The sequence below is a fragment of the Melospiza georgiana genome, chromosome 1, assembly GCF_028018845.1.
Source record: "Melospiza georgiana isolate bMelGeo1 chromosome 1, bMelGeo1.pri, whole genome shotgun sequence".
Lineage (NCBI taxonomy): Eukaryota > Metazoa > Chordata > Aves > Passeriformes > Passerellidae > Melospiza > Melospiza georgiana.
In genome coordinates this window covers 25,473,283-25,499,660 of record NC_080430.1, presented here as the reverse complement: position 1 = coordinate 25,499,660, position 26,378 = coordinate 25,473,283, and the positions used below count along the sequence as shown (strand labels likewise).

Here is a 26,378-nt window from a genome sequence, read left to right as displayed (position 1 = left end):
TCAGTGCAACACTGGGATCAAAACACAGATGTATAAACTCTGTCTCTGGCAAGGTGTTGATCACAGTGTGCCTCTGTGATATATCACTAAGGGCAGGAAGGGGATCACTGTGGGTCAAGAATTCCCATACATGCCAAAATTCCCTGTGCATCATCCATGCTGCAGCATGTGCTTGTGCATGACCCAGAATGTGGAAGAGGTGAAGCCTGAACTCCCTTAATCATGTAACAGAGTGTCCCTAGGTATGTCCCACATTGCACACTGTGAATAGTGGGAGCACAGGTAGGGAAGAGGGCTGTGCTCTATGAATCAGCCCCACGCACACAGCATAGGTGTAGCCAGCATAGTTTCAGAGAAGTCCAACGCTTTCTTTGCATTGTTTTCCCAGCTACAGAGCATATAGGAAAAGCCTGACTTGTCTACTTTCTGAGTGCGTAGCCATGGCTAGAGTATTTTCAGGAAACCACACCAGAAGTATTTCCCCTATATGTTAATAGAAATGGCACCTGTATTAGGCAGTAAAATCCCTCATGCTCATTTTGCTACATCCTCTGGCATTGATGCATTTAGGTCCTCAAAGGCTCATTATGACTTAAGTCAGTCCACTCCTATCCTGCTAAATATATGGTTGCAGAAGTTAAATAAATGTCATTAGGAAAGCTGTGATCTTCCCTCAGTCATCTCAGGCATTTGCTAAATCTGCCTTTTTCCATGGTGTTTTCTGTGATCATTTTGATGCCTGCAGCTCCAACAGAGGTAGTAACAACAGGAGCACTTGTTTATACAAGCCATGAAGAGCTGTCTACATCAGAGTACTGCTCTCTTTTGATCTCACACACACTTACAGTTTTACCTATCGAGTCCATTTTTTTAACTGTGGCCACTTTTCCCAACATTTCCAGAAATCTCAACTCATTAATGTTAAAATAAAATTTCTTCTGATAGACTGATTTTTTTTTGTGCCAATAAATAAAAATTTAAAAAAGAAAGAAAAAAAAGTTTCCTGTTTCATGATTCTAATTAAATAATTAAGATTGTACTAATGGCACAGGCTTATTATAATGATAGATAATATTTTTTGATACAAAGCCAAAATAATAATCTGGAGAAATCTTGTCTCATTAAGCCTGAAAACAAGACAGATTTTGAAGTGTACACTGTGGAACTTACAAAGAAAAGGGGCAATCTTGCTGTTTATTGATTTTTGCCAGAAATAAAGATTAAGAACTATTACAATGTTTTCTCCAAATCTTTGCATTGAAGATAGAGGTTTATTCAAATTATAGTGAGCAGCAAAACCCATGCACTCTGAGGCATGACTCATGTTTTCTTCTTTTGAACTCCCAGTCCAAAAGCAGCATGCGTGGTACAAGGCATGGGTTCCTTTGCCAACGCATGACATTTTTCATGCTGTCACAACACATCTTGTGCCAGCTAATCTGCCAGCCAAGAGTGGCACCCACCAGCTGCAAAGGATGCTCATCACCTCCATTCCCAGTTGGTGAGAAAATGTCATGTAGGAAAAAGTTTGGACACATTGAGCAATGCTGTTTCTAATAAGTTATTTGTAAAAAAGCAAACAAAAAACCATCCCTTATGACAAAATTGTAAAAGATAATATAGCAGTGACACAGAGTCTTTCAGAAACAATTCATTAGAATATAAGTATTTATAACTTATACATATTTAAATATCCTTATTTAAATATAAATATTCGGATATTCTTATGCATGCTCTGGCACAAAAAATACTGCAAAGTCTGTATAAGGAAAGCAAAAGGCGATGAAAGATCCTGTACAACTTCAATTCCCCCTCCCTATCCCTCCCTCAAACACTGAAGTTGCCAGGGTTGCACAGATGTTTTGAGATCATAACACAGGGTCAGAGGATAACTGGTCAGGTCAGCTAGAAAAAGGGGAATGTAAACACTCCTTTTGCACCTTCATGAATGGGACTCAAAATAGGAACTTCGTGCTGGAAGAAAAATGAGATAATCTGACTCCACTGCTCTCCTATACTGGTTTGGGGTTGCAGTGTCTTCTACACAACTCAAATTTGTTTTACCTGCTGATTTTTTGAGTGCCACTCCAGAAAAGGCAATGATAAAGAGATTGAAAGTCTAACTTGGTAAGAGTAATTCTACATTAAGGAATAATAAATAAAAAGAAAATATGTTCTGGAAGTTCTAAGCAAACCAACAAAAGATTTTCTTTTGTTCCATTATGAGAGAGCAGCACACTCTACTGGCTGTTTCCTTGCAGTTTTCTAGATAAAACCCTACACATTACTGTAAATCAGGATCTTTCACTGTTCCACTGATATTATCAGAGAAAATATGGTGTAGCTGGAAAAAAAGGAAAACCAAAGGGTATAGACAGCAAGTCCTGCTTCTGCCACCAGTTCGTGTTGCTAGAGGCAAAGGACTCGACTTGCAGCACTGCAGTTCCCATGTTAACAGAGCAAGGAGAATGAAACCAACCACTGCAATGCACACTGACCTTCACAGTCTAAAAGCACAGACTGAGAGAATTAGTGCTGTAGTTCCAGTTTTCACAATGAAAACACAATAGTAGAGGTTTATGTTTCATACCCGCTCAGTAGCTCAAGATTCTTCAACACTGTAGCACAGCACAGTCTCAGGAGAATGTCTGTATACTTATCAAGATGTTTGTGGTTAAACTTCCTCTGTTCTTTCATTTTGCATCTCTGTGCAAATACACCATTTTGCCTGGGAAGTCTATAACTGATGAAACTGAAGACTGCTATTTTGCTGATTTTGCATGGAGTACATTACAAAGAGATGTCATTCACTCTCAGGAAAAGTCCGTCTCAAAGGCATGTGCCCTACATGCCAAGTTGTGTGTCAGACCACAAGAAACAGTTAAACTGGTGCTCCACAGTTGTGTGAGGTTTCTGCTGTTAGCACCCAGTACACAGAATCCAGTTTCATGTATCTGATGGGTTTAATGTGTTATCCCTTCAAAATATACTAATTCAGTAAATTCCCAAAATGTTACTGCTAAAGATTGCATACTTAAACATCCCTCAATGTCATATACAGAGAACTAACTCTGCTTTCAGAAATAAACTAACCTATTAAAAAAAACTCAGCTGCTAAAGCAAAAACATTGATTTCATGAACAACTCTCAGTAGTGATACTGTACTGCAAAAGTTTGAAACAAATATCTAAGTTTAAATTTCTGCAACTGTTTGTAGAATATCACTGCTACTGATGACTTTTCTTCCTTATGACAGATTACACTAACTTCTTTGTAATTCAAGAAAACATAGTTTCATTCCTCAACTACACCTTGCATATGTACAGACTACTTAGAACACTATTTGAAGAAACTTCCAAACTGGAGATAGAGAATTAAGACAGAAGAAAAAAAAGTAACAAAACTCCAGATCCTACAAACAATTTTGTTCATGTTTACATAGCAAATTTTTCTTAATAGCCTATTTCTTTCCTATAAATTCACCTAATGATTTTGCCTTTTTCTGATTGCAGATAAAGAAATACAACCAAACTCTTACAGATTCTACAAAAAAGACAACATGATTGCCAGAGACTTGCATCCTTTTATTCTACAGAGAAAGAAACAATTCCCTGGGGGTCACTGAAAGTCAAACTGGCTCTTATGTGCAGCTGCAATTTTTAGTTTATATGAAAGCAAATCAATATCATGTCCACAAAACTCTGACTCTTTCTAATAGCACCAAGCTGAACTCCCCTTTATCAAATTCTCAGCAGAATTTCAAGTTTATTTTTCTAGGTTTAAAAGAGACTACATTCAACCAATCATACCTATGAATAGAGTATCCAGCCCTTTTATCTGAAAAACTGGACAAGAGCTTGTTTCATGAAACTACTCCACTGTGTACAAAAGAATATATGATCATGAACAGCATCCCAGGAAATAGGTAAGATGGTTTTCAGAGAAATTTTCTTTCAGAGAAATGGAGCAACTGGCACTTTTCACACACTTCTTTCTGTCTCACAGCTAAGGAGGGATGAAATTTAACCCTGTAAGAGAAGCTAAATCCTTCTGGTATTATAATTCAACCAGTCAGACTTCAATTCCTTCATCCTTAGGGCTTGATTCAAAACCTTTTGAAGTCAATAGAAAGACTTCCCCTGACTGCAGTAACTTTGGCTCAGGGCCTAAGCCATGCTTCTATACCTTTCACTCACCCTTATGCCTTCACACCCTCCCAAGCCTTGGAACCAGTGTGCAGCCTCAGGGCTGCTCTAAATTACTTTAGCTAATATTATCTCCCAAAGAACTAACTGGGGGGATACAGCATCAATCTATTGTACCTTCTCCTCTGCTGCATCTCCATAATGACCTCAGAAGAATGGTTGGCTTGAGACAGCTGAGATTTTTAGTGCACCAAAAGAATTCGTATCCAGAAACTAATTCAGCTGTTTTTATTTTAATGGCAGAAAATAATGCCAGATTCTGGCTGGAAACAACTACAATTCATCTCAGAAAAAACACTTTCTCCCAGCCCTGCATTCCTTCCCAGCAAAGAGGACCTACTCAGAGCTGGGCTCTGGGAGCCCTTCACTGCAGGGGAGAGCATGGCATAAGGCCCTCCACATGCCAATAGCACCAATTAACAGAACAGACACAATAGTAAGGGTCGGATGCACAAGGACTCTCCTTTTTTATGGCCATTACAATCAGTCTAAATTTATAAAGGTAGCATTCACAGTGGCCATTACATGTTTTTTAAGTGTCTCTAAATCTGGCTGAGTCCTAGCAGGATGCCATCCAGAACCCTGGGTTCCTCTTGGAGAGGTGCTGCCTTTCTCTTTTTTCCTCTATAATCTCCATCTCCATGGTATTCCAAGCAGCCATGCATTATTCAGCAGAGCACTGAGTAGTGTGAGTGACATTTGTGGGTCCTTTTTCCCTTCATATTCTCATCAGAGAGAATTATATTTCATTGTTATCAGGCCCAGTGTAATGGCCAGGTGGTATGGACTGTTGGCAGAGCCACTTGCCAGAAACAGCTCTCCCATTGTCACTTACATGTGTCAAAGCCATTTGACCACACAAGCATCTCCTGAAATCCCATTTTATCTCACTGTTACTGAAATTAAGGTATGTTCCATAGGTCTAAATGAGCAACACAAAGGAGCTGACTGCTGAACTCCATAAAAATGCAGTCAGTGCAATTATGATTGAGAGTCTAACAACAGCAAAACCAGGATAAAATAGAGGAAAAAGTTTACTGAGAACTGTACATCTAGGTAAAAATTAACATCCTTAATAAAATTATGTCATTTTCATATCCAGAATTTTGTAATTTTCTGGTAAAACAAGAAGTGCAGAACAGCTGAAGTGCATATTTTACCTACAGAGAAATGCAAATTTTACTGCAGAGAATATAATATACAAATATATCACTCTCCACAGCAGAATCAAAACTGTATTACACAGAAAATCAATCTACAAAGCTATACAACCACCAAAGCTATTGCTTTTTTTTGCTAGTTCCTGCTCACTAATTTTCAACCATTCTTTTAAGTGCAATAATAATATTGAATGGGTCCATTTTATTTAGTTACGTCCTTTAAGATAATGGGACAGTCTACCAGCCAGTCTGCATGTTCATACCTTCTCCATTTGAATTAATGAATTGCCTTAACCCCATAAAAATGACAAGCTATGTTCACTCTGCACTGTTTGTACTTTTTACTATTTCTTAACTAAAACTGTTCAAAAAAATGTTTGTGCAATCACTGACAGAAACTCCAGAATACAAGCAGTCCAGAAATTCCTCTTCAGGATTTTAGAAAGCATGCCAATGTCGACAAGGAATCTAATGCTCACATCAGCTCATCATCAACAGACACAAACACATCCTTCTAAAATAGACTCTGAATTACACGTTAATAAACATCTAAGCAGTGTGGAGTTATTTCTATCTTGCGACCTAGTATTTTTTGAAAGCTTGATGAAACATAAGCACAGCAAAAGAGAAATGTTGCTATAACCTGCAATTGCACGAAATAGGAAGTAATCAGGGGTCTGCCTAGTTTTAGTTGCACCATCTAAATGTGGAAGACAACTTTGACCGCTGGGAAGTGATTGCTAAGCACACAGCCAGCTGCATGGACGTGTTCTCCTCTTTCCCAAAGCAACTTTCAAACACTGTGCCTGCTGCAGAGCCTGCAGACAATGCGTCCGACGTGACTGTGCTCGGGGGCCAATCACCCACTGTGTTCTCTACAGCTGCTGCCTGCTGGCACCGTGGGTTTGCTCCTACCTGAATTCAGCCCAGTTTAAACAAGCTATCTGGGCTATCCATGCGGTCAACAGGCTGAAAGAGGCATCTCCTAAAGGCAGCTCAACCCACCTTGGGTTTTTATGCTCTCTAGAGATGTCCCTGACTACACAGGCAACTCCAGCAAGTTCCAGCAAGGAACTCCAAGGCAAGCTGGGTAAGACAGATGCTGTGTTCAGGGATCAGGTTGCAGTTGAGGTCTTAGAAGGGTCTGGCTCAGACAGTGATAAACACAGCATCCAGTGATGTCTTTGATAGGTGCTTCTGGACCTTCGGAGAGTCTCCCTAAATAACCACTGGGCTGGAGAATAGTCCCTGCTGGGCATTAGCACTCTTACTCTATCCTTAAAAGTGGTGGGTTTTGTCTCTTCCTACTTTTATCTACACAGATTTGATCCACTGGTGAATAAGAGAAAACCTTGTAATATTTGAAGAGCCAGCTTCTGATCAGGATTTTTCAGGTACTAGTGTATCCACAACACAAAACTGCTAAGCTGTAGCTTGAAATTCCTGTTGCACTGTGCAAGAACAAGAGAATGGTCTGTACAACTGAACAGCAGCAAATTCAGACTTGAAAGGAGGAAATACTTTTTTCAGACAAGGTGTAATTGGACCTTGGAGCTCATTATGACAGGATGTTACTGGGGTTATGGTCTTATGAGAGCGCAGGCATGTGCTGAAACAGTAGTAATATCCAGGCTTGTAATAGTTAATGCTTAAAGGAAGAGTATGGGAACAAAAATGAAACCTTATGCTTCAGGATTTAAAGCAATCTCAATTTACTAAGAGAGATCTTTTCTGAGTGTGATGAAAAGAGGGAGGAATTATCCACCTCTGCCTGCTCTGAGCTGCTGAAACATTTCTCTGAAATACCTCATTCTGGATGTTGTTGAAAATAAAAGTACTATATTGGATGGATCTCAGATTTGACCCAGGCTGGTATTTATGTTACCAAATACCTCCTGTATATTGCACTGTTGATTGTATACTACAATAGATTGTACTGTATGCAAGATAGCTTTCTTTAAGGACAGAATATTCAGATGGATTAACTAAGTACTTGCTTATTTGTTTACTTTAGTGTCAGAGATGTCTTTTCAAGCCACATATATATTAATTTCACAAGAAGTGCAATTAGACTTTGGAGCTTATAGTCACACCATCTCCCTGGGGTATATGTATGTAAGAAAAGATTTTGTATTTTTAGCTGTCTCTGAGGATCACAGAGATCACAGTTCAAGCAGTTTAGGCAAGGATATTCCTTGGGGAAAAATGGTAGGCTGTGAACAATTCCCACTGACACTGTCAGAGACAGTACATGCAAAATGATGGCACAGGTAGCCCAAAGAAAATGTTAAGGGCAACAAGGGAGGGTTGCACGTACCCACAGAAGTTTCAGCCATATTAAAATAAGATGTGTTACTGTTAGTACAAGGTGAGAATTTTTCCTCTCATCAACTAATAGAAGGCCTGGAATACAGAATATGCTGAATTATGTATTTTTCTGGGGAAAGAACTGGAAATATTTTCTAATTGAAAAGGAGACAAGTGGATTTAAAACGTATCGTGGTTTCAGATGACTACGTTTCCTCTGTATGGAAGAAGAGATATAAATATTGCATTTGAAAAATGTCATGTTGATAAAAAAGCTACAGTTTCACCAATATAAAATATGAATGTAAACAACATGTCTGTCAGACGTGGCTATAACATACTGCTTAGCACTGCTAACTTATAATATGCACCTATAATTGTTGGTTCTCTTAATGAAAGAAAGACACTGCATAAATTCTTGAACACATGTTTCACTTTTCCAGCTGCCTTGTGCTGTAGAACATCATGCTAACAAGAACTGATGCTAACAAGAAGCTAAAACCAGTGTAGCAAATGGGGCATTTAAATATATATAAACATACAGACATTCATATATAAATAGAAACTAGCTATTTTGGGGAAATGAATGGATCCCTAGACAGACATATTTCAGTTTAATATTACCTATATTTTCCTACATGGTAACCATTACAGTCCTGCTTAATCAGAAAAAAAAATTGTTATGCTCACTGCTAAAATGGAAAGTCAATATTCAGCTATCATCTCTTTTACGTTCAATATAAAATTTTGTCTGTCAAGCACAGGGAGGAAAAAGTATATGAATTTTGACATTTTTCCTCAGTCACTTCAAATTGAGACTTGACACCTATATGTGTCAGTAAAAGGTGTGTGTGTTCATGTTTAGACCAGTGCCATAAAGACTGCCAGCATGCAATGGATAACAAGGTCAGAAACCCTTAACCTGTGTTTTAATAATTAATAAAAGAGCATGTTTTATTACCATTTTCAAATGTATTGTACTTGCATTGTCTCAAAGAGGTTATTTTCTGTTCCTTCTTGTGCCAAAATCCATGTTTTCTGTTGTGATTTTCAATCTCAACTCAAGTACAAAGCATCAACATCTTTATTTACTGAAAATTGCATCCCAATATTGCTGCAGGGTGGCATACTTCTATCTAACCAGCACATCATAAAAATGCTATTCTGTTTGCACCATGCACTAAATACTGACTGCATGGTCATATGCAAGCATTAAGCTATCATCTTTCTTCTGAAACAAAAACAAAGAACTAAAAACAAATCAAAGGGACCTACATAAAAAGTTGAGATGTTCAATACCTGATGATGATCACTAAGAAATCTGAAAGCTTGAGTATCTGATTAAACAGAGAGGGAAAAATGACCCTTTGAACTTATAACCTACTGGGGGTGGTTTCTGCAGCAGTAACACCCCATTTAAACCCTGTGGCTACAGTACATCTGCGGTTCACTGGCTATAATTACAGCTTTAATACTGTAACTGTAGCAAACAAGTCCCATGGTGTATTAGACTAAACACACCAGGCATTTTGTCCTCTCGACTACAGCCTGTTTAATGGCATCTCAGGCTCCAGCACATAAGTCTGCTCTTGGCCACGCTCTCCCAAGCAGTTAAAGTTGGCCTGAACTAGTTCCAGAGCAACACCGATCCAGCCCAACTGGGCATTGGACAATTACTTGAGAATATCATTTAGGGTTGAAACTGATATTTATCTAGTGATTGAAATCAGTTGGGAACTCAGATACTGTTGTGTCAGCATTATGTCTTTCCTGGAGCCTTCGGCACTGTTGGTTTGGCTTCTTCCTACACTGGGCATTTACAGCTGGGCTGACGTGGCAGCTGAAGAAGCAGCACACTGAGTGTATTTGTTTGTATTTTTTTTATTATACTTCTCTCTTTGTCCTGGCCTCTCTCCTGAAAAAAAACCAAACACAACTCACATCAGGAGAACCGAGCTCACTTTGACTATCCTTTCCTTTCCTTTTCAGAAGTCTGCCTGTGCTCCCCCCTTGCTGAGCACTGCAGGCAGGAGTCCAGCCCAGAGCCAGGGACTCACTTTGAGCCTCTTTTGTTGGACATGTTGCAATGTGCAGCCTCATCTCTGTGACTTCCTAAAGAGAAATTGGTGTCTACTTAGGGTAAGTGACCTGGGGAAACCCTTTAAATGTGATGTTTCCCTCCGCCTTGACCAGCTGTCCTGGCTTTACCTCTGCTGTTAAGCACTGGCCAGTGCAGCTCCTGCTGCCATGTCTCATGATCCATATATGTAGATCCCTGTCATCTTCCCTTTACTGAGAGGTTTCATCCAGGCTGCCCTGTCCAGAGGACCAACTTTGAATATCTTGAATCTCCCTTAAATTCTGCACAGAAATAATTACTAGTAGTCATACCCTTATCCTGACCTTCAGAGTAAGAGGCAATTTTATTCTCCAAGTAGGATTTCACTTTTGCTTTCCTTCACAAAATTACCATTTTTCCAGTTTTCTGATTATATCACTTAGTCAATGAAACTTCATGGTCCTGCCAACCACAGTTGGACATTTCTCTTACAGACTTTTTATCTTTTTCTTTTTTTCATCCTCTTTCAAAACCAATATTCAGTATTTTCTCCAACACAGCATATTTATCTAAATGCAGAGTGACCCTGCATACAAAGAAGACCTGACATTTTGCCTGTGAGGTGGAATTAGACACCAGTCTTCAAAGCAAGGCCCTTCCTTTGCTCCCACACCATCCATCCCTGAGCCTCTGTTCCTCTGTACCCCATCTCTTTCACAGCTCCTCCCTTTAAACTGTCCTCTTCCATCACATAAAACACTTGCATATGCATTCCCATTTTTTCACCTGGAAATGCCAGGCACTGCAGGAGGCATGCTGTTTACTCGTCTGTATGTCAAGTAAAAACCTCAAGTTCCTGCCCACAAAAAAACCCATGGTGAATATAAGTCAAGTATATTCTTATACTTGCCTTATAGAAAAAAAAAAAGAGTTTTTTTTTTGTTGTTGTTGTTTATTTGGTTTTATGTAGGAGAAAGAGTAGATTTAATAAATTATCAACAGTACCTTACATCACAACCGGGATCTGGTGGGAGCTGTTTCCACCAGCTGCAGGTAGAGAGTGAATCAAAGGCAGCCACTTATTCCCTCATACAACAACTATCAGCCAAAGCAGCCAAGGGCATTTCCTTAAAACACTGGAAGAGTGCTTGGCACTCAGTTTGGTCAAGGGAAAGAGCCTGCACATGAATATATAGATGCCCACTCTATATCCTCAAAATAATGCAGGTTAGAACTTTAAAAATAATATACTGCCTCTAATAATAATAGTAACAGTTCACAGGATTGTACGTACCTTTCAGCCCAGGTTATCAAAACACTTTACAAAGGCAGTTAAGTAAGTATCATTATATCTATTCTACTCTGACGTGACAATGACTTTGTGTCAGCTATAACTGAAGAACAATCCAATATCTGCCCATTATTCAGCTTCCCAAAATAACCTGCAATTCTCTAAGCAGCTCTAACAGGAAAACAAAGTTACAAATGGGGCAACTGAATGATTCATCCAACAGCAAACTTCACAGTTTATTCTCCTAATAGACACAGCTACCACCTCATAGCACTCACACTGCAAATAACGACAGCTTGTATGGACACAGAATCTTTCAACCTGGATGTTCACAGAACCCTGCACAAATTCTGCAGGAACATCTGAGAACTGCCACATGGCAGCACAACACAGCCACCTCTGGGAAGGAATGCAAGCAGCATACTGAAGCAGAAAATTAAAGAAAAAACCCACACAAACAATAGCTTTTTCTAAAGGAAATATGAAAAAGAGTATAAATTCTCAGTGTAGAAATATAGCAGAGCTCTTTTTGGTAGGAAACATGAAAGTTATAGTGAGACAATCAGTTGAAGAATTCAGGGGTTTCCTAAATAAACACAAAACCCAGGGCCCCAGCAGGTGGCCAAGTTTGATATTCAAATCTAACATTTTACATGTGGAGTTTTCATTAGGACAAGGTTACCACATGATGGACAATCTGTATATATTTGCAGATGTGGCATGCAGGGAAGTCAAACCTGGGCAAGGAGCATAATTCACAGCAATCTCTCTGCCTCAGAATAGCTGAAGGCAATGTCCAATCAAAGTACTGTCAGTGCAGCGCTCGGCGAATAAATGAGTTGCTTTGACAGGAAATTCCAACAGCAATTTTAATTCTGATCAGGCTTCAGGAAGTGGAAAGAATAAAAACACATCAATTATAGTGACAGGAAGTTTTAAATCACATGGCAAGCAGCTGCTGCCAAAGGACATGTCTGCCAGCTTTGTTAAGAAGTATGGTATTTTGGTGCGACCAAAATTTTACACCAAAGTTTTACAGGCTGACATCAGTCTCTAATTGCATGTTATCCCACTACAAGGGTAAGGAAAATGACACAGTGCAGACAGCACACCATCATTACAACAAATCAGAGATCGCTTTTTTTTTTTAAATCCTGACCCAAACTGAACGTATTTATAACAACTCCAGAACACAGCAGCAGTAATGATATGGACCACAGCACATCTACCTCAGTAAAGCAGGCAATCCCAGCAGCAAGGCAGAGCCCATCCTTCCCTGAGTCAGCCTCAGGCTGCAGAATGATCAGCACTTTAATCATTTTACACGCACTGCCTTTTTTCATTAATCCATGTTGTAAACGGTGACCACTGCAAGGAATCAGTGGTGCACTGAGAGCAAGCCTGAAGTTTGCTACCAAGCCTGACATTTGTTGATGTTCCTACTCTATGTTGCAGGCCCAGAGTACCAAACACATTCCTTCAGTTATATGGGTGCTTTTCCATGTTCCCTGTGCAGTACCATGTAACATGAACAAATTCTAGGCTAGATTTCTCATCACAGAATCACAGTCACAGAATACCAAGGGTTTGATGGGACCTCTGGAGATCATCCAGTCCACCTCCCCTGCCCAGGCAGGGACACCTAGAGCAGGTTACACAGGAATGCAGCCAGGCAGAACCTACTAAGCTGGCCTGGGGATGGGATGCTGGGACTTGGGTGGACAGCAGGCAAAGATCTCAGGCCACATGGCTAATTTGCCTCTAGGGGAGCTTGCTCCAAATGGCTATCACTTCAGGAAAAGCCATTCAAATTGTTCTGGCCTCACTTTCCTGTACGCTGAGGCTGTCTTATACAACACTGGGATGGAGAAGGGCATTAAAGTAATGTAAATGTGATTTATAGTCCAGCACAATGCTGTAAAGCAGCCCAGCTATACAGAGGACATAGAACACTCAAATAATATCTTGATCTCTGTTTTATCAGCAAATATTTTGTAATTGGCTTCAGCAAGCATTTCTGTGCTAGAGTCCGAGAGGGAACTGCTATTGCTGCCTTCATGACACACATCTAGAGGAGGTTAGCAGGATTGACAGGGGTCATTCAAGGCAAAGTGACCAAAGAAGTGTGTTGAGCAGACAAACATTGATTGACCCATATCCTACATGGATAACCGATTTATATCCCTCACAAGTGAATTATACCCTCTGCTGTACAGCTTCCTGGCTCAAGTAACTCCTGCTGTCCCTTCACTGAAATCACCAAGAGGAGCAAAGGGCTCAGAGCTGAAGACTGTTTCAGGGTGGGCAAGTAAAGGACGGAAGAGCTGGCCCTCAGAAATAGAAATGTTCATGAGGTTTGCTATTCACATGGACACAAACAGCACAGCACTCTCTAGAGCACTTTCTAAAATGCAGAAAGAAATAATCAAAAGTGACAGAATTATTTATGCAGATTTAGCAAAGGTCACCAAAAAGTGTGTCATTTTAACAATACTGGCAAGCTTTGTATAAAGTTTTGCTTTTCAAAGAGAATACTTTTCAGTGTAAAGACTACTGGAGGAAAGACTTAAACTAACTCTACATAAAATTTTTCATTATGTCTTTGGAAACGGTGAATATTGGATTCCAAAACAAAGGGAAAAAAACCTGTCAAGATAAGACATGATATATCTTTTTATTTCATTTTAACTTCTACTTAAATAGTAAAAGAAGCTAAAACATTAAAATACTCATAGCTTCCTGCATAATTATCCACGTTCAGATTTCTCCTCAGGAGAGATTCTGTGGGCTTTCATCCAGGGATTTTGAAGCATTTAAGGGAGATAGAGGAGCAAAATCTTGTATTTCTTCTGAAGGAAATATGGTATAATTTTCTTATGATTTTAAGCATGTTCCATGCACGGAAAATCTGGCCTGAAGCCAGAGACAAGGAAAAGTACAGGCAAACTTATTAAATGTCCATTATTTTTGTATGTCTGTTTCTATTAGTTTTTATCTTTGTAAGATTCTCTTCATATTCTGGCAGAATCAGTGTTTCCAATCCAAAGAATACTTAAGGATATCCATAGTGTATCTTACTAATAGTCCACATTTTTCATCAAAATGATCCTATTTCACCCTAAAATGACATCAGTCTCTGCACATAAAGATTAATGGTGAACATGGTGGTACTAAAGGGTGGATGGTGAGACTTGATGATCTTAAAGACTTTTTCCAACCTTAACAATTCCATGATTCTATGATTTGTATATACAGATTGTGTATTCTATGATTTGTATGTACAATACCTGCTAATGAGCACTTTGGCTCAAAATCCCCTTGTGCTTCAATAGTTACCTTAAATAGGCAAAAGAGTAAGAGAGATGAAACAGGCAGAGATTTCCTGTTTCTATTCTCCACTACTGTCCTGCCAACAGTTAGGAATGTATGTGTACAGACCTGCTTCCCAAATCCAGCAATGGCCTTAGACATCCAGAATTTTCTCACTTAGGTCACCTGGAAGAGCACCTTGAAAGACAAGTGTCCTATGGCACACCCTTGGATGTGTGCTTGGCTACCCCGACTTCCTATCAAAATGGTCTTAGCAGCGCCACTTTCCACAACACTCTTGTTCTGCATAAAGGGCTGGGGCAGGCACTGTTGCACTTCAGCTGAGCTGAAAGGCCCCCTTTTCCACCCTAAGATCATTCTTCAAGCCTCTGTTTCTGTGGCACTTTCACATGCCAATAAAACCTGCTACAAATCAAATATTCATGCATCTTCATCCTTTGTTAATTGGCCACTTTGTGCAACATACCTACAAACCATGGGAAAAACAACCTTGGGTTTCAGTCATTTGACTTCTTTCCTGCTTGATTTCCTCTCTATTTTTTAACATTAAGACTACAACCAGCATCTGGACTCCTACACTTTCTTAGGCCCTGCCTTTCTACTTCAAAGGACCCACAGGTTCACTGTCAGACTGTCAGTGTTCACAGGCTGATGAAACACCAACAGCATGTCACAGCTGTACACAGCTCAGCCCTTGTAGTCCCAAACTCTAATTCTTCTCAGGTTTCTTCCCCTTTGTCCCCAAAAGTCCTTATCAAAAGTAACTGCAGGAACAAAGGGTACTAGTTAAACATAATGTTGTTTTAGAGCAGGAGATCACAGGAATATAAACTGATGCCTAACAGCTTGACCACTTGATAACATTAACCAAAGGCAAAGAGCAGCACTGATTTACCAGCAGGTGAGTTACAGAGGCTTTGATGTCCTGACTGATACTGCATACTGAAGTGCATAGCCCCATGATGTATGATAAAATTATTCATTTTTACAGCTGTGTGATGCTCCCTTCGTGTGGCTCAGCCTTATGTCCAGAGAAAGTTCCACACCACGAGGCACAGGGTGGCAGTTCTGAGACTGCCACCTTCACACTCACACTAAATAGAAGTTGTTCTGGTTTACACTGCACAGAATCTAGTCCATCAGCTGACAACAGAGCCCCAGGGACAGGACATGACACTCAGCTGCTGGCACATTTAGTCCCAGAGCTCCCTGTGCTAACCAACAGAAGCTTTACCTTCCCTGAAGGGTACATTGCAGCTTTGCTCTAATGAACAAAGCTTCACTGGAGACTGCAGCCAGAGCATCTGGAATCAGGAGCAATGCAATAAGATGACTCATTAGTCTGTGGTCAGATTTTTTCCCATGTAGGACAGTCAGCTCCTCATATCCTTTCCTTCTGTTACCTCCAGGAGCATCCTGTTAATTTCTGAGGAAAATCCAATATGTCTTTGTGGTTTTCAGGACTTCCTCCACTTTCTTCCAATTATTTCTTCATTTAATTCCTTTTCATTTCTTCATTCTTTACAATTTCATATTTATCCGCCTTCTTTTTCTGTTCATCATGCTTTTTTTTTCCATGCCTATCATCAGGAAGTATTCTTCAGCTTTTGATGCTCCTTCATCTCTTCAGCTCTTTGTCATTCCACCAAATGCCAAATGTCACATTTTTCAGCATTTTCTCTAAAGACTTTTTCTGATGTAGTTTATGACTGCTCCTCTCCAGTACCATTTTATTCCTTCATCAGGTGGGAAAAACAGATATGGTGATTTACTGTTGATATTACTATCGGCTAAACCTTAGAAAACTGTGTTAAAGATCACTGGTGGATTCAACACTGAGATCTCCCTCCCAAGAGAACAGTCTCATCTCCAGGTAACCACTGACTATTTGTTTTCCAGCTGATACACTGATACTCCTGGAAAGCCCCTTCTTCTTTCTTAGCCACCTTCCAATGAGATTGTATAGAAGGCTCTGCCAACCTCAGAGAGTTGATAGAAAAAGGTGATGCTGGTACAGGGTGATTTTGTAACCAGTTTCCTATCCAATGCCTCACAACTATTAGAACAAGACACATTATTTATGAAGATGCCTTTCAACATTCATCTCAGTTTTCAAGTCTCTGCAAAACCACTGGAAGTCTGTCGCCTCCTTTGCAGACACTTCTCCAGGGACCATGCTACTCCCTGTAGAGATGTGAGTTGCTCCTAAGTCCTGTTCCTCTGGTCCAAGACATCTTGCTTCATTCGTTCCTTCCCTGAGGAACTTGTTCAAGATTCTTGCACAACTGAGATCTCACCATCCAAAGAACCACAAAAATACAGCTCTGTCTTCCAGTCTGGCCACACCCAGACTGAGGATTTTGAAAAGAAAGTGCTTTTCAAAATGAAGAGCCTACCTCTTTTAGCACGAACTTACTTCTGGACAGAAGAAATACTGATTGACAGCTTGCAGGAAAAGGACACAGGTCACTGCCCTTTTTAGAGACCCTGAATGAAAGCCCTAACACACAAGAGATGCAGAAGACTAAAATTCCACTAACTCTAACCAGCCATGGGAATGACCCAGCTTGTTGCAGTGTCTCAGCATGTCTCACAAAATGCACTGAAACATTTGCTAACGAGGCTATCTGCATGTTATTGTTCATTTTTATTACAGCAGCACTAGGAGTGCCCATCAATACCAGGACCTTGTGCCTGGTACAGATGTCAGTGTGTTAACCAAAGGAGAACACATCATTCAACTTTCTACCCCCAACAGAAGCAGTCAAATAACAAGACCCTTTCATGTCAGTGTGTCATTTGTACAGACAAATGCTCAGCAGCATGGGTCATAAAAGCTAGCCCACAAGGACTGCTTCAAGGGGGAAAAAAAGATTCTTAAATTTAAGATTCATATCTATGCATTCATGCCTGTGCATTTAACCATATAAAGAATTCACTTAAGTGTAAGAGACCTGCTTTTAAAAACTTCACCACTGTGTCATACCATGGAAACTACCTCAGGGCTACTAGGAAGGGGGTTCAAACATCCCTCTTATAAAACACATCATTATGCATTAGAGGAAACTTCATTCAACAGAGAAGAATGGCACACCAGCTGGAGGTGAACACCATAAAACACATAAAGTTTTAATTAAATTCATTAAAAATTCTTTGTCTCTCACTGTGTTTGGAGGCAGATAGAACCCTTTAACAATGGCCAGCATACAATCAGGTTTGTCAAAACTAATAATAATACAAAAGCATTTGCTTACCCTGGGACATTTTGAAAAAGTTTGAGTAACTGTATTATTTTTAATATGGGACATTTATAAATTATTGCAAGATGTGGCCAGTATTGGAGCAGAGTTGCTGTTTCTATTGTTCTTTGGATTGATAAAAGGTGTTGGTAATAAAATGCACATTTTTAGCAGTTGCCAAAGTGAATCAACCTGGAATACAGGGAAGAAGCATATTTTCCCCTTAAAACACACACACACACACATATATTTAATATATATCTTTAGTAGGGCCTGTTGCAACGAAACAAAGGGCAATAGCTTTAAACTAAATGATATAAGGAAAAGTTTTATCTCAATGAAAATGGTAAAACAGTGGTGCAGGTTGCCCAGAGAGGTGGCAGATACCCCATCCCCAACCATTCAAGGTCAGGTTGCACAGGGTTCTAAGCACCCTGATCTAATTGAAAATATCCAATGCAGAGGGGTTGGATTAAATTACATTTAATGGTCCCTTCCAACCCAAACTATTCTATTACATATCAACACATTTTCATGATCAGTATTTCTTTACAGCATGTTTTCTATATTCTGTACTGATAGGTATGAAAAATAAACACATTTCCTGCCCTTCAGAGCTTGCAGTCCATCAGCAAAATGGGATACAACAAATGAAAGTAACAGCACCAGATCCCCTCTTGCAAATACATACATGCCTGATATCAGACAATCAAACATGTCAGAGGATAATGATGAGCACAGAACATGCATAAATATTTGCAGGATTTAGCCTGCTAACCAGGGTAAAAGAGAATAGCTATTTGGTTGCCTGGCCCTTATATAAATACTTTGTTTTTCAAAGCTGGAAGGCCTGGCAAAATACTTTTTTATTTCATCAAATACAAATAAAATGATTCTACAATGTACTGAAGGGCTTCACATGATGAGTCAGTGACAATGTCAGCTATTTAGGCTCATGGCAAGCACTTCATTTGGTCCCAGTCCAGATCCCATTTCAGTCAGCGGGAGTCTTTTCCCTGATTGCAACATGAGCCTTTGTTACTAAATTATCTCAAGCTGATGAACTGTGAAACAGAAAAGGTACTTTTACTAACCTTTTCTAATCCAGATTCACTAAGGATAATCGCTAACTAGTACTAACTAATTCACTAATTAGATCTGAAAACATCCTCACTGCATAGCTAATACCTAGGGGTTGGGCACTCATTTTTTATACTTCATCAGGACACTCTGATGCAAGAAATATCACAGGTCAAGTGAAGAGTCTGACAACCTATGTGCTACAGTTAAAAGGGATGAAAGAAGAGATGAAAGTATATATTCCCCATCCTACAGCTCAGTAAACAAAGCTGTGGTTTTGTCCATTTCACAGTCATGGTGCTATAATTTCCAGATCTAGGTATGTATCCACTTGATGCTCAACACTGTTTGGGGGAAGGAATTTGATGGGCTTTAGTGTACAGAAAAACCCTCGAGCAAAATGGGACAGAAACATGCATTTGAGGAACTACACAATATGAAAACAAGACTGATGCATCAAAATAAATGTTAGCACATAAAGTGTAGCATTGAGTCTACACAATAAAGTCCTCTGAATAGTATGAAAATACTACTTAATTGAAGATATAAAAGAGCAAAGTAATTTTTCTATTTTTTCTTGATACTATTGCCTTTATCAGCTGGGAAAGAGCTGCCCTCAATTACATAGGTTACAGGGGAAAATAAGGTGCCTGCTTTTTCACTATTCTTTCACAGAGGCCTAAGAGGCCACTTCAAAGGGCAATAGATAAGAGATGAAGGAGCTCAAGAAAAGAAATAGCAATAACAGCAGTTCCAAAACTGTTTCAAGGGATGACAGTAAAATAATTCATAATGCAGTTGCCCATATTCCCATCACAAAGTGGTTGGAATTACCTAAATCATCTAAAAATTAAGGTTATAATTTGAATGTGTTGGTTAAGTCCAGTAAGCAATGAAGAAAGGCACAAATAGAAGATAATTTTTTCCAGTGTTATGATAAATACAATAGATAGGATAAATTGCTTTCTGGGAGGTTCTGTGTCAGTCTTTTGAGTATGGAAATTAACACAAACAGGCCTGGCCCCTCAAGGCAGAGCTATTGCCTGTGACTGCACTGGACTCCTGAAGTATCTCAACAAGGATGCAGCTACCTAGCTTGGGTACTAGCACTAGTCATGCTGCCAGATCAGACAGCTCTGTGACAGCTAAAAATCCTAGTAAATTAGGCTGTTGTGAATTCACTTAGCTCATGTTTAAGCTTTCAGTGGTCTGTACTGTGGGAAATGAAGAGATGGGTCTATGTCTCTGCATTGATTGTAACTCAGTTTGTGACTTGCTCTGAATTACACATACAGATTGTAATAAAGATAAGACTCCTGAGATTTACACCATTGCTCTGAGCCCAAGGGTATCACTTGGCAGGCAGTGAGACTTGTAGTGGTCAGCTTTATGTGTGCATCTACAAGCCTCTGTAATCTACATAAAAACAAGTCTCTGTAAATCTACATATCAATCTAGATATACAGATAGGTAATACATTATGTAAACATTGTATCTATAGCTGTACTTATAACTAAATATTTTAAAAAACTATATAAATGTATCTGCAAGTTTTAAACATGCATAGACTAGAGACAATAAGAGGAAAGAGAGACCAGATTAATCTCCTGTTCACTCTCTGCCTCCATCCAGTTACAAACTAGGAATGGCAGAAGAGATGTTTCCCAAGCACACTGTGTAATGGTGCACTTGTGCCTGCACACTCCACCCTAAATCTGTCCAAGGCATTCTTGAAAACGACAGCTCACTGTTCACTAGACACCTTTTCATGATTGCACAAATGAGAACCAGATGTAAATTTGTTATATCTTTACTTAAACAGCAGCTCTGACATCCCTAAAATGTATGTAAGCATGCCTAGATCTCAGGAACCCTGCCTACTTGGAAATCCTGAACCCAAGATTACTGCAGTACCCAATCTAGCAAAGAAGAAAAGGCAGAGATAAGAGATGCTTATTCCTGATCGGTATGAACTGGGAGCATGTTACAGCATGCCCAGCTGACATTTGGACCAAATTAACAATTCCACTGCTCTGGAAACTTGGGCACAGACTGAAGGACAGTCTGGGCTACGTCCATATCCCCCTCACAAGACTGTGCTGGGTTCAGCTCTTTTGGCCTCAATTATCCCCCCATGTGAATGCCAGTCTGTCTCATGTCACAGGTAAGAAGTCAGTGAAACACATGCAGGAGGAGTTTGTGCTGTCTCATTGTGTAAGATGCTGTGTTCTCAACCTGCACATTATCTGTGATGCAATACCAGCACACAGAGAACTCTTCATGCAGCCTCAAGTGAGATCTTTAGTGCTTTCTGTGTTTCACAGCAGATGAGTGCTGTTTTGAGTGTGCTGTTGCTGAGTAATGGGTGCCTAGGAGAGAAGAGTGAACATCTGAGTGAAGATGACAAGAAAGAAAATATGAAATAACCATGATTAACGGTTAAAATTTCAAAAATTCTCCTTTTGTGCAGCTGGGGCAAGACCTTCAAAGAAGTTCAGCTCCAAACCAAGCAGTGAATTCTGAGAGTCCTCAAAACCCAGCAGCTGCTACTGAGATCAGTGAGTCTATTCATAAGTGCAGGGATCTGCTTGTGCCAATCACAGAGGAGCTGAACCCACACTGAGCTTGGATGTAGCAAACTTCACAACACAATTGGGGTGAGGAAAAAAAAAGGAGTATCCACAGCAACAACATGCAATTATAGACTTAAAATAAGTGTGAAGCTTCGTGGCTCAAGCTCAACACATTTCAGAAAAATAATGATTATGTTTTCACTTCCAGTGTGCTTTAAGTAGGGTATTAGCTTGCAGGAAGAGAGAGGTCTGGTTTGGAGGTTTATGGTTAGGACATACATCTGAAGTAATTGTGGCTCAGAGTGAATACATGCTAAGTTTATTTTAAATAAGATAGATGGGCAAGTGACAGCCAGGGTTTGGTTGAAAAGTGACATTATTTGTGGAGACAGTCTATTGTATTGCAGCAAAAGAGAATTCCATCTTCTATTAATACAGGCCAGTGGGAATTCATGCTGAGACTTTTACTTTACTGACATATCCATTTCATTAAAGGTTTCTTCACCCAGATCCTTTCTTCAGTTTTCAGAGTAACTCTTGTGAGCGAGCAAGTAAAAGGATTCTCTGGAAAGGATCCAGCTGCTACTGATTTTGAGCAGGGATTCTCAAATATTACATACAGATGAGATCCACAGTTTGCCTTTACACTAAGTATAGCAGGACTTTACATGACCCTGGAGCAGCTCTTGGGGGGAAGAAGGGGGCCCTGGGGTGCCATGGAGGACTCTGCACAGGTGCTCAGGTCAGAGTGTGGGGACACACCTGGGGAACAAAGACCCAGCTTGGGGCACATCCCCATTCATCCCCAAGGCAGGCATCATGTGGGGTGTGCCAAATTCTCCACTCCAGCCAGCCCAGGCACTTGGCTCCCTCTCCAGTTAGTCTGAGGGCAAGCAGCTGACACTGCTCTATCCAAGGCAGGTGGCCTCTCCTATGGAAATGAGCCAATTAAAGGAGACTATAGAGGGGCACAATTAGCCAGCTTCTCAGGCTCAGGCTCAGCTATAGAATTGAAGATAGAGAGGTGCTGAACAGGAGAACTTTCAGCTGTGTAATTTTTGACCCAGTACATCAGTGCTGTGGGTTAAAACAGAGGAGGGGATTTTGGCACGTGAATCTTTTTCATCTCTTAGAGTCCAAGTGCCAAGGATCAAACTGAGAAGCGTGAAGTAACCAAGCCGTTTTCTGTACATCTTTTTAACACCACTAATGAAGGCCTTTCCACATTATGGCCTGTGTCTATTCCAGCCCTGATTTTGTATCTACTTACAGGATTAGAAAGATTAAGTGCTAATTAGAGCACTGAGGATTAATAACTGCTACTTCTACAATGCACATTTTTCTTAATCTTGTCTTAAATTCTAGTGGAGATTGGTCCACGTTACAAAGCCAGAATTTGCCAAAGGTTACTAAAGACATAATAGAAGGTGCTGGGTATTATTCTTGTATATACTGAATAGGCATCACCCATTAGTCTAAAGAAGGAATTACAGGAATGGCAGGAAAAAGCGTGCTTTGTTTCTGAAGAAAACAAAAAGGCATGTCTTCATTGTTCTGCTGGAAGCACTGTTAACCCAAATTTCACCCTTTTTACATTTTCAGGTCTGGACCTTCTCATTTGAGAATTGTAATATGTATACACACTGCTAATTCAAAGAATATTCAAACACTGCTGAAATGATACATAAAGTGATAACTAGGAACATATGAAAAAAGAGAAAAATTGGCCACTGTCATTCCACTGACTGTTGACTGGGGAAATCATGGTGCTGTTCATTAGTGGGACAATTTCCTTGTTCTCATGTTAAAGCTACGTTACAACATACTGATAGTCATATATTTGTAAATAAGTTTAGAAATATTTTGTTGCTTGAGGGGAACATTTAACAAATCAGCTCAATACAGCAGTTGTTCATGTGTAAAACATGGCCAGGATCTTTTGCAGAGAAGAAAGACTTAGAGGAAGGTTTTCATTTCCAGACAACAAAGAATTCAATTTGCATACAGGTGTTACAGGGCTTCTCTCTGAATTCATGGATCACTGCTGGTTTCAGATGTCAGGACACAGAGATGGGTCAAAGGCACTGTGAGATGACTTGCAGCTAGTTAAAGGAGTCTGAGGTCAGGGCTCTTAACATCAGCTCTCTTGTTTTCCATCAAGCAACACCAGATGTACCAGGATCTTATTCAATCACGTTATTTCCCACTGCAACTAAAGGAGCAGACTGGTTTCCACACAAGGAGACTGACTACAATGCTTTTGGGATTATTCTAGGAGAGAACAGCTTCCCATTTCTTGGGCGGAGGATGGAATCCACCTGGTTAAAAGCACAAAGACCCATGAGGATCAAGAAGGGGCAAGGAAGGTTGGTACAGCATGGTCCTTCCCCATGATGGCTGCAAAGGCTCTGAAGCAGTGTTGTTTCCATGCACAGAACAAAATTGCACAACACTCCTCTCCTAGGCAGCACAGGCCAAAAACGGGTTCCTTGTTTCACCAAGAGGGCGGTTAAGCTTTGGTTTGTTCCTCATCTTTTGTTGCCTGAATGGTTTAGAGAAGGCATGGTTCAGCTGTGACAGGGTCTGTTGTTCTCTCCCCACCCTCATAAAGAATTCCCAGATATGCTTTCTTGGCTGGCATTTAATGCAGGGGCACCTTGTGCAAAAGAAACCAGAGTCTGCAAAAGGTCAGGGACGCTTTGGAGCAGGGAACTCCTATGTGTGTGTGCCTGGTTTTCAGGAGAGCTGCCCAAAATTTTGTTAAGATTGTGGAGCAGCTGCAAAGAGGTAAGTAACTTGATCCCTGTGTAATGAAATGATCAAGAAAAAGTCCAAGATCTCTAAAGAGTTTTCCTTCTTCAGACCTCCAACTGTGTGTGACTAGAGGCAATCTTCTCTGCTAAACCAGTTCTTAGTAGATAATTCCCTGAGAATTACTGATGCTTAATAAATTGTCAGATCTGCTTGTTCAAAACAGTTTAGCATTAAAAGGGCTCTCTGCATGAGACTTTCTGAGAACCATCTTGAGAAAAGCCCTTTTCCAGAAGCTTTAGAGAAAACCTGGAAGGAGAAACAGGGAAGGGAGCAAATACTGAAGCAATGACTGCTGATTAATATACTGTTAGGTCACCTTTTACAAATGGACTGGCACTGCCTTGTTGAAATCCTGTTTGATCCAAAGTCTGCTACATATTTTACGAAAACAGACATTTGATGTCCCTTTCTGCACTCAAACACCAAAGTATCCACAACCAGACTGTGGCCTCTTCATTCTTCCTCCTAGAAGAAATCCTTACAAGAGTCAAGTACATTTTTCTGCACAACAGAAACCAAAGAAACTAATTTCTAAAGCCTAGTCCTTATTCCAATTCTGCACCACATAAAATTACCATGAGCCAAGTGGTGAAGAAAGCCTTCAGAGGTATATATCCAATGTCTGTATCTGGTGAGGAGTGGAATACAGACCCAACACACCTGGTAGCTGCCTGTTGTGGCTGTTCTGGAATACATGTACCTTAACAAATTGTACTTTACTCATTGTACTTCAAAAGGGACTGACAATAACAAGGGTTTGCACCTGATTTCACCAGTGTATTATTGCTCTGAATACCTAAGCTTTTTAACATTTCTAAATAATATAATTTTCCCCCCAATTTCTGTATAATGCCTTGGTCTCTTCTCACACTTCTTTCACCAGCACTTGCATTCACACATCTCAGTCATACATACAACTCAAGCACCTTCTGTCAAATATAATTCTTGCCTCAGGCAAAAGATCAGACGGGTGTTTTCCCGCAGGTGCCTCCGGCATTCCCGCATTCCCGCAGGTGCCTCCAGCATTCCCCCATTCCCGCGGGTCTCTCCGGCTTCCCCGCATTCCCGCAGGTGCCTCCAGCATTCCCGCATCCCTCCCGGCCGGCATTCCTCAGGCACGGCGCTTCACCGCTGCACCACCAGAGAGCGCTGCCTGAATGCCTTTGAAAGATTTTTATGTCAAAACTAAATTTAAAAAATAAATTAAAATCTACCTTGAAAAGCTTTTTATTTAGAAAAGGTGATGCACTTGTGACAGGAAGAAAGAGGAATTATTGAAAGACTGCTATACAATGCAATGCCTCAAATCTTTGCACTGTTTCATTCTAGTCCCTTCCAATCTTGTACAGTCTGGTACAACAGTAAAAAATTAAGCTTTTTTGATTTACAAAAAAAGCCATCTTGAATCAGAGTTCTAATGCCAGCAATTGAGATCCACAGTACAACTCTGATGGACTGCAGTCTGAGAAGAAAAGGCAAACTGGAGTTTTATATATCTTTATAACTAGTAACACTTAGCAATACATGGTACTGCTTAGGATGGAGCATAGTATTTTACAAAGTTACAAAACATTATTACAAAATTAGTGCCCATTAGTACAAATCCTAAGGGTCCGTTTCTTTAAAAAAGTTTCTCTGCTTTAACACTGATTCATCCTTAGGTCATCTTCTCTTTTTAATAGTGATTTCCATCTTAGTTTTGCTTTTCAGCATCTCCTTTTGTTTACCTCAGAAGGCCTTTGCTTTCCCCCTAGTTATGTCCAATTTCCATCACACAATATCATGGATCCTGACACACATGTTGCATGCATGGTAATGCACAAATGTGCATCTGCATTTCCCATTAAATGAGGCATTCAAAGCTATTCTTGGGTCCAGACCTGTCCTTTTGAGACTGGAGCTGAGCTTACAATTTTCTGGAAGGGAAAATCCAAAGTAAGCTCTTTAACTTAAACCCCAGCTTCTGATCCATGAGCTCCAGCCAGATTGCCCATGGGAAAGCTCAAGTATGATCTCAGTTCTGGGACTGGCTTTTCCAAGGTACAGCATGCATCCACAAAGCCAGAGCTGAGCTACAGTCAGGCACAGCAAGGCACAGAAGGACTGGGGCACAGTTTGCTGGGCTGGAGGGCTGCTGCACAGCATCCTAAAGCATGTACAGAGAGAGATCTCCCCACCGATTAAACCTGGAAATCTTGGACCTTGACAATCAAAGTATAAATAGAATTAAAGTATAAATAAAATCCATAATATCTACAGATTTTATAATGGAAAAGATAAAATTCCAGAGGTCTGACTTGCTTTCACAGCATTGGAGCTT

At 40.2% G+C, this 26,378-nt stretch overlaps 1 protein-coding gene across 6 annotated transcripts in view; it reads right to left on the bottom strand.

Moving 5' to 3' along the window:
• DYNC1I1 (dynein cytoplasmic 1 intermediate chain 1) overlaps window positions 1-26,378 on the bottom strand; it is a 187,205-nt gene that overhangs the window by 111,249 nt on the left and 49,578 nt on the right. The window lies entirely within an intron of this gene.